The sequence below is a fragment of the Lontra canadensis genome, unplaced genomic scaffold, assembly GCF_010015895.1.
Source record: "Lontra canadensis isolate GAN:19392208 unplaced genomic scaffold, GSC_riverotter_1.0 scaffold100, whole genome shotgun sequence".
Classification (NCBI taxonomy): Eukaryota; Metazoa; Chordata; class Mammalia; order Carnivora; family Mustelidae; genus Lontra; species Lontra canadensis.
The window spans coordinates 3,248,426-3,255,332 of NW_022631094.1; the positions used below are offsets into that span (position 1 = coordinate 3,248,426).

Below are 6,907 nucleotides of genomic sequence, written 5' to 3' on the forward strand. Positions count from 1 at the left end.
GGAGAACCAAGACTACATACATATGTTTCCTGTGTAATTAACTACTTTTAATCATCTATCATCCCTACAGATATAGAGGTCTACAGTAAAGAGTAAAGTTTGTTTCCCTTTATTTAGTATTGTTTTATTTTATCTTGCTGAATTAGGCAGTAGAGTTACATCAAAATTTGTACTTCTTCTTCTGGACTTCGAAGACTTCACTTACTATACATCTGACATCACATTTACCAAATGTGGAAACAAAATAATCTTCTTTTCACAGAAATAGTAGAAATAGGAGTTTCCCCTCTGAAAAGAGAATCAGCTTTGAATTAAAAGCAAATTGGGAAGGAATTCATTTTGGCTTTAAAGTACTTTATTGAGGTACAATTATATAATCTACCATAAAAGAAGTCAAAAGAATACTAAATGATTTACCACCCTGGAGAGATAAGGATCTACATAATAACATATTGAAACAGTCTCAAGTTAGACTAAATTTGACCATTCCCTGTTCCTTCATCAAAAATAACAGATTTATTTTATTTTCCCACCAGTAAATGTACCAATTGAGACTTAGCTGTTACACTGTTCTTATTAATATTTTGTATTACCCATCAAAAATATAAATTTTCAGGGTTCGTATGAATGCTAAGATTTGTCCATGTTTAAGGTAGCTGTGGAAAACATTATAACATGGCTAATATAGGAAGAAATCATAGTTCATAATACACTAAACTAAACACGCAAAATTTTCTCCCTTAACACCAAGTCCTGTGGTTTCACCAAAACCACAAAACCCCCAGTGTAATTTCTAAAACTGTGTCTTCTGTAGTGGCTAAAAAATAAAAGGAGCTCTGATAGTCTCAAAGCTTTCTTGTTTAATTATATGTCTGTATCCTTCACTTTCTCAAACTTAAAACTCCCCCTTTATTTAAACTAACACATTGTTAGATGAAAATAAATATTTTATAATCTCAAATTATCCTAATTAGTTTAATGCTATTTTGTGCCAGAAATTATCTTCTTGTAATATTGTATGGAAATAAAATGTCTGATTTTTTGTTTTTATTAGAATACTCTACCAAATAGGAAGATATACAAGGTGTATTTTCTAAAACCACACATTTTGATGTAAAAAACCTGGAAGGGAATCCCAATTCTGACAGTTACTAATTGTGACTTAACTTCCCTAAATCTACATTTTCTTATTAGTAAAATGAGGTAACTGCTATTATCAAGGTAAAATGAGACAAGAAATGCAGGTAACCTTCTAGCGTACACCTAGCACACACTTTTATTAGCTTTTCATAATATAAATAATGACATCAACTCAGCCTTTTTTCCTTATTAGTAGAAGGCAGAAAATGCTACTTAACTTATAAAGACTGCATTGAAGAGTGAGATTATGTCTATAAAGTGATGTATTGTTATTATAATAGCAAATTTCAATAGATTATGGCCTACATTATTAACGATAGCTATATTTGGATCAATAAATTAATAAGACTAAGTCCAAATTTACCTTATGTTTTCTTAATGATATCCTGTCTCCTATTAATCCTATAAATGAGGATATTTTATTTTATTTTATTTTAGTAGGCTTCAAGCCCACCGTGGAGCCCAACACCAGGCTTCGAACTCATGACCTAAGCTGAGATCAAGAGTCTGATGCTTAACCAACTGAGCTACCCCAGTGCCCAAATGAGGATATTTTAAAACTCCAGTTGATTTTTATTGGCAAACTGTCACTGTTAAAAAAATTTAAACCTCTGAAGACAGTCAAATCTCATTCACTGTAGAACTTAAATGACATTGTTCTTTAAATGACAAAGTTCAGGCACCATACTATAGTTACCACACTCACTTTTTCAGCTTTTGCAGAAGAGTGAGGTCTCTCTAGACATTTTAAAGTATAAAAGGAAAAAAGAAACATGCACTGCAGTCTTAAGGAAGCCCTGTCCTCCCAGTTTTCCTGATCAAGTTAAATTAATGGGAGTACTTAATTTCAAAGATTATTTTTACCATACACTTTACCCCACAATGGATGCGAGATAACTCACTGGAACATTTTTAAACTAATGAATGCAATGCTACCTAAAATAAATCTGGTTTCATGGAAATGAGAGAAATATGCAGAACTTTTATTTGGGGAGGAAGGGCAAAAGGTTGCAAAACTTGAATAACATACCTAGAGCAGTTTTAGATTTAATTCTAACACATTTAATTATTATCTCTATTTAGTTGGTATTTACAGCCATAAGAGAAGGAAAATCATATTCTTTCTTGCAAAGGTCTTTAGGCTCCTAGAAACATTATACAAATTCTCTTATTTCATAGCAGAAAGAGATGAAATAACTAAATAAAGTTTCCAGATAATATTTAAGACAAGTTTCCTACAAAAGTATTATGTAAATCATGCTAAAAATTTTGTATCATCTCAGGAGCTGCATTAAATTTGATCAGAATGAAAGTCTAAACAAGAGTAAGTCATATACTTCCATGATCTCATTTTAAAGAAGTAAACTGTGGCAGACACTCATTTTTTTAACCCCATAAAGGCGAATTAATTTTCCAGTAATAAATGGTAGTACAGGGGTTGTGTTAGACACCTGTACTTAATTAGGGATTTATATTTATATTTCCTCCAGTCTGATGATGACGACCAAAATAATCATCTTAGGTAAGTAAAATATTTATATTATAATTTGACCAAACCACGGTCAGAATGCAAAATTTACTATTTAAATGGAGTGAAGGATAGGTTAAAAATCTTAAGTTCAGAAGAGATAAAACATAGCTTACTGAAGGTATACTTAAAAAAACCAGAAGATTTATTTATGTATTTTAGAGAGAGTAAGCAAGGAGGGGGAGGAGCAGAGGGAGAGAATCTTAAGCAGACTCCCTGCTGAGCATGGAACCTCACCTGGGGCTTGACCCCAGAACCCTGAAATCCTAACCTGAGCCAAAACCAAGAGTCAGCTGCTTAAGCAACTAAGTCCCCCAGGTGCCCCTGAAGGTGTACTTTTTATCTGTCTTCACAAATGTCCTCAAATACCCCTTCTTCATTTTCTTCCTCCAGTACACAAAGATAAATACTGAAAGTGTAATAGATAGCCTTTAGTTTTGTTCATCAAATTATTCCTGGCTGGCTTCCAGACACACAATAATACTGCATTCTGGCTCTGCGGCTGGTGGGGCTAGGTGACTAATCCTGGTCAATGAGTTGTGAATCAGAGCAACTTACTATTTCTAGGCTAGAGTATTTATCTGATGGTGAAGATCTGAAATCTCCCCCCACCCGCCACCATACCTGACTGCTACATATGCCTGGTTCCCCAGCTGATTCATGAAAAAAATGTTACATAAAATAAGAAATGAACTTTTAAGCTTGTTTCTTATTACATCATAACCTAGTTGATCCTCAATGACATAAACTGGTTCCAGAAATGGGATACTGTTACAACACAAAGGCTAAATATATGCCATTAATTTGGGGGCCAAGAAGCAAGGAAACTTGCTTGAGTTTCCTGAGAAGTAAGGAAACTTCTCAGAGGATGGAAGGCTAGAATCCATATTAGGCAGCACAAAATACTTGGTAAAAGTCAGTTATGATAGCTTAAGAAGCAAATAATGTACTTAATAAACCTGTAGCTCTAGAAGAGGTTAAAAAAACCCCTAACCATTAAAATGGTGTGTTGGTTGCTCTGTGTTTGGTATTATAAGAAACAAATTTTTAAAACTGATCAGTTGGTAAGCAGGAATGAAGAGTCCAAAAATTCAGCGACTTGTAGCATTTTAAGAATGCTTCTCAACCCAAGCTGTAAGTGTAAAAATCAAGAAGGCCTTTGATGAACAAAGGAAGAGCAATCAACCTTGAAGCCAAGGTTTAAATCAGAGTGCTGCCATGATACTTACAATAAAACATTTGAATGGATTAGAGTCTCAAAAGCAGAGACACAATTAAAACTGCATTCTTGCTTTCAGCTGAACATAATCCTCACAGGAAAAAGAGAGTAGACACTTAGAGTGTAGCTTTCCAGCAAAAGTTAATAGGTTTATGCTACTAGCAATTAGGAGGCTGACATCTGATGAAGAACTATAAATACAGGCTACTGGCATTCAGAACTAAATGGAAACACATTAGAAGCCTACCGAGCTGTGCTGCTGACAATCAAAAATCAAAAGCCGAGATTAAAATCCGATTTAAAAGTACACTTGCATTAGCTCCCCAAAGGGCCTATTTTCCAATATCACGTCAGATGAGGTGAAGAAAGACCATGGAGAATGAAAGAATGTCAAAAACCACAAAAAACAATGGACTGAGGAGACCCTCCAGGAGAGATCTAGTATATAAACAAAAATATTGCCCATAGCCAGGGGAAGGGGACCCTTACAAAGTCAGCCTGGTGCGATTTTTGAGTTGCTATGGATTATGGAGTGCTAGGTTTCCCTCAATCTTCTAGTATCCAAATGGGAGTGTTTATTGTGGTTATCATGGCCCTGTTTTTCTCATGTATATGGGGTATGCGTACAGCAGAGGTAGAGATAGTATTTTCATTCACAGATCTCCAGATCAAGGGGAAACAGATCCAAACCAATGTAGAGAATTATGTGTATCACCTGGAAATCCTAATTTTTCAAGCTTGATGCTGTTTAGCTGGGACTTTGGGGATGGGTTCACTGTGGAGTAGATGAGTATATTTTGTGGTAAAGACAGTGATTCAAATCTTTGGTTGACCAGAAGGGCAAATCTGTCATTAGTGTTGTTTGCCAAATCATTTTTTTTCTTTGCCTTCTGGTCATACGGTAGGATTGTATCTCTTGGTCCCTTCATAGTTAGCTAGGTGCAACCATGTGGCTCATTCTGGCCAATGAGCTGTGAGCCCAGGTGACATGTAATTTCTGGCCAGAGCATTTGAATAACTGACACAAGATATGAGATCTTTCAGAGTTCTTTCCTCTATTACAGTGTCCAGCAAAGTTCAGGATAGAGGCTGCTCTGTCAGCTGAATCCTGGAGTGGGGTCACATAGAACAGAACCTCCAAATCAACCCCATGGACAATGAAGTTAGAAATCAGTCTCTGGGGGCACCTGGGTGACTCAGCTGGTTAAGCGTCTGACTTGGGCTCAGGTCACGATCTCAGGGTCCTGGCCCATGCTGGGCTCTGCACTCCGTGGGGAGTCTGCTTGTCCCTCTCTCTCTGCCCCTCCCCCCCACCTGTGCATTCATGCTCGCTCTCTCAAATAAATCAATGAAATCTTTAAAAAAAAAATCAATCTTTCTCCTGATGATGAAGGGGAAACCATTAACATCACTGAACATCCAAGTCAGAGCGAGCTTACAGATCAACTAGTTCCAGTTTCTTTTACAAATGGTAAAAGTGAGGTCTAGGAGTTATATGACTTGTCTAATCACATAGTAACCGTACAGCAGGAAAATTTGATGGAAACATCATTACTCTCATGTAATTCTAAATTACAATGGGACTTATGCTGTTAATCTCTAAACACCAATTCCAGGATAGACTGAATTAGAAACACACACATAAATTAACTGGCCAATCCAGCCTTTAATGCAACAAATAATTAAGGCATAAGTTCCAGTGCTAAAGGTACTTAGAACTAAGAGTCATATATAAAGATTAATTAAGTAACCACACAAATGAAACGGAAATTTTTAACAGTAATTGCTAAAAAAGTTATGTTACAGCAGCATGTAACAGATCTACCCTAATAGGTAGATAACTAAGAAGTGACATAGAGCTGTGATGTGAGGATCTGTGGGAGATTACTAAACCAATCTGTACAGAAATAATTAATCAGTACATGGCAATAAATGAGAAATGATCCTGTGGATGGTGGGACCTGGAAGGCTTTGGAGGAACTAAAAGCAGGCAGGGGCCAGATTACAGAAGGGCTAATATACAAGTCACTTTAAAAGCAATGGGAGCTCTTTATAGGTTTTCAGCAGGAAGTGACACAATGAGATTTCAGTTTTCAAAGGACCACTGGTTTTGATACTGGCGAAGGCAGGAACTGCAGTCTTGGGAAGACTTGTTAGGAAGGTACTTAAATCTGGGCAAGAGATGACAGTACTTTGAATTAGGGAAGTAGCAATGGAGATGATAACATGTGAACTACTTAAGAATTTTTATTCAGGGTATTTTATGCTCTTGCTAGCCTAGGTGAACTTTCATCCTCATTCTCTAACTTCTCCACTGTAATTCACATTAAATCTGAATGCATTAAACTTAGTGAAAGGACAGCATAACATCAAGATGTTATGGGTAGCATAATATATTTATATCGTAAGGATGCCTCTCCAACAGGCCCCAGTAATATGTTTAGAAGATGCATATATACTAGGAATGAATGGTTATCTTGTTTCATGCCACTTTCTTAGAAATTACAGATCTTTTTAATTCAAACTTAAGATTTATTCCAGGAAGGACTTAAGGTAGCTGGGCGTAATTAAAGAGACATTATAGTTATTTAATTGGTTTCTTCCAAGTGATGCAAAGTATTAGGAATTCTTCCTAATATTTTTAGATATTAACAAAAACCGAGGTTCAATTGAGAAATTTCATATGAAAAAACCCAATCCTAAAAAGATAAAGACCAGGGGAGAATGTTAATCCTATCAAACATTTCTTTACTCTGTTAAATCTTCAAAAAAATACCAAGAAAATGTTTCATCACTACAGAAGTTAGGAGGAATTTCTACAGCATATTCTACAAAATCACAACACTGAAGTTTGAACAACAACAAAAAAAGAATTCAATAGATGTTTTTAGATAGTGACAGAAAAACTCAAGATGAAAGAACACTTTTGTGGAGTTGATTCTATGATGTTTACCGATACACCAAGAAAAAAAAAAGACTGCTCTTATTTTATTGGAATTGCATTGCAAAGGAAAAATTCA

The 6,907-nt window shown here is 35.7% G+C and overlaps 1 protein-coding gene across 4 annotated transcripts in view; it reads right to left on the reverse strand.

Annotated features, from left to right (window-relative positions):
* The window catches only part of EPC1 (enhancer of polycomb homolog 1), an 88,279-nt gene that overhangs the window by 40,820 nt on the left and 40,552 nt on the right, over positions 1 to 6,907 (reverse strand). The window lies entirely within an intron of this gene.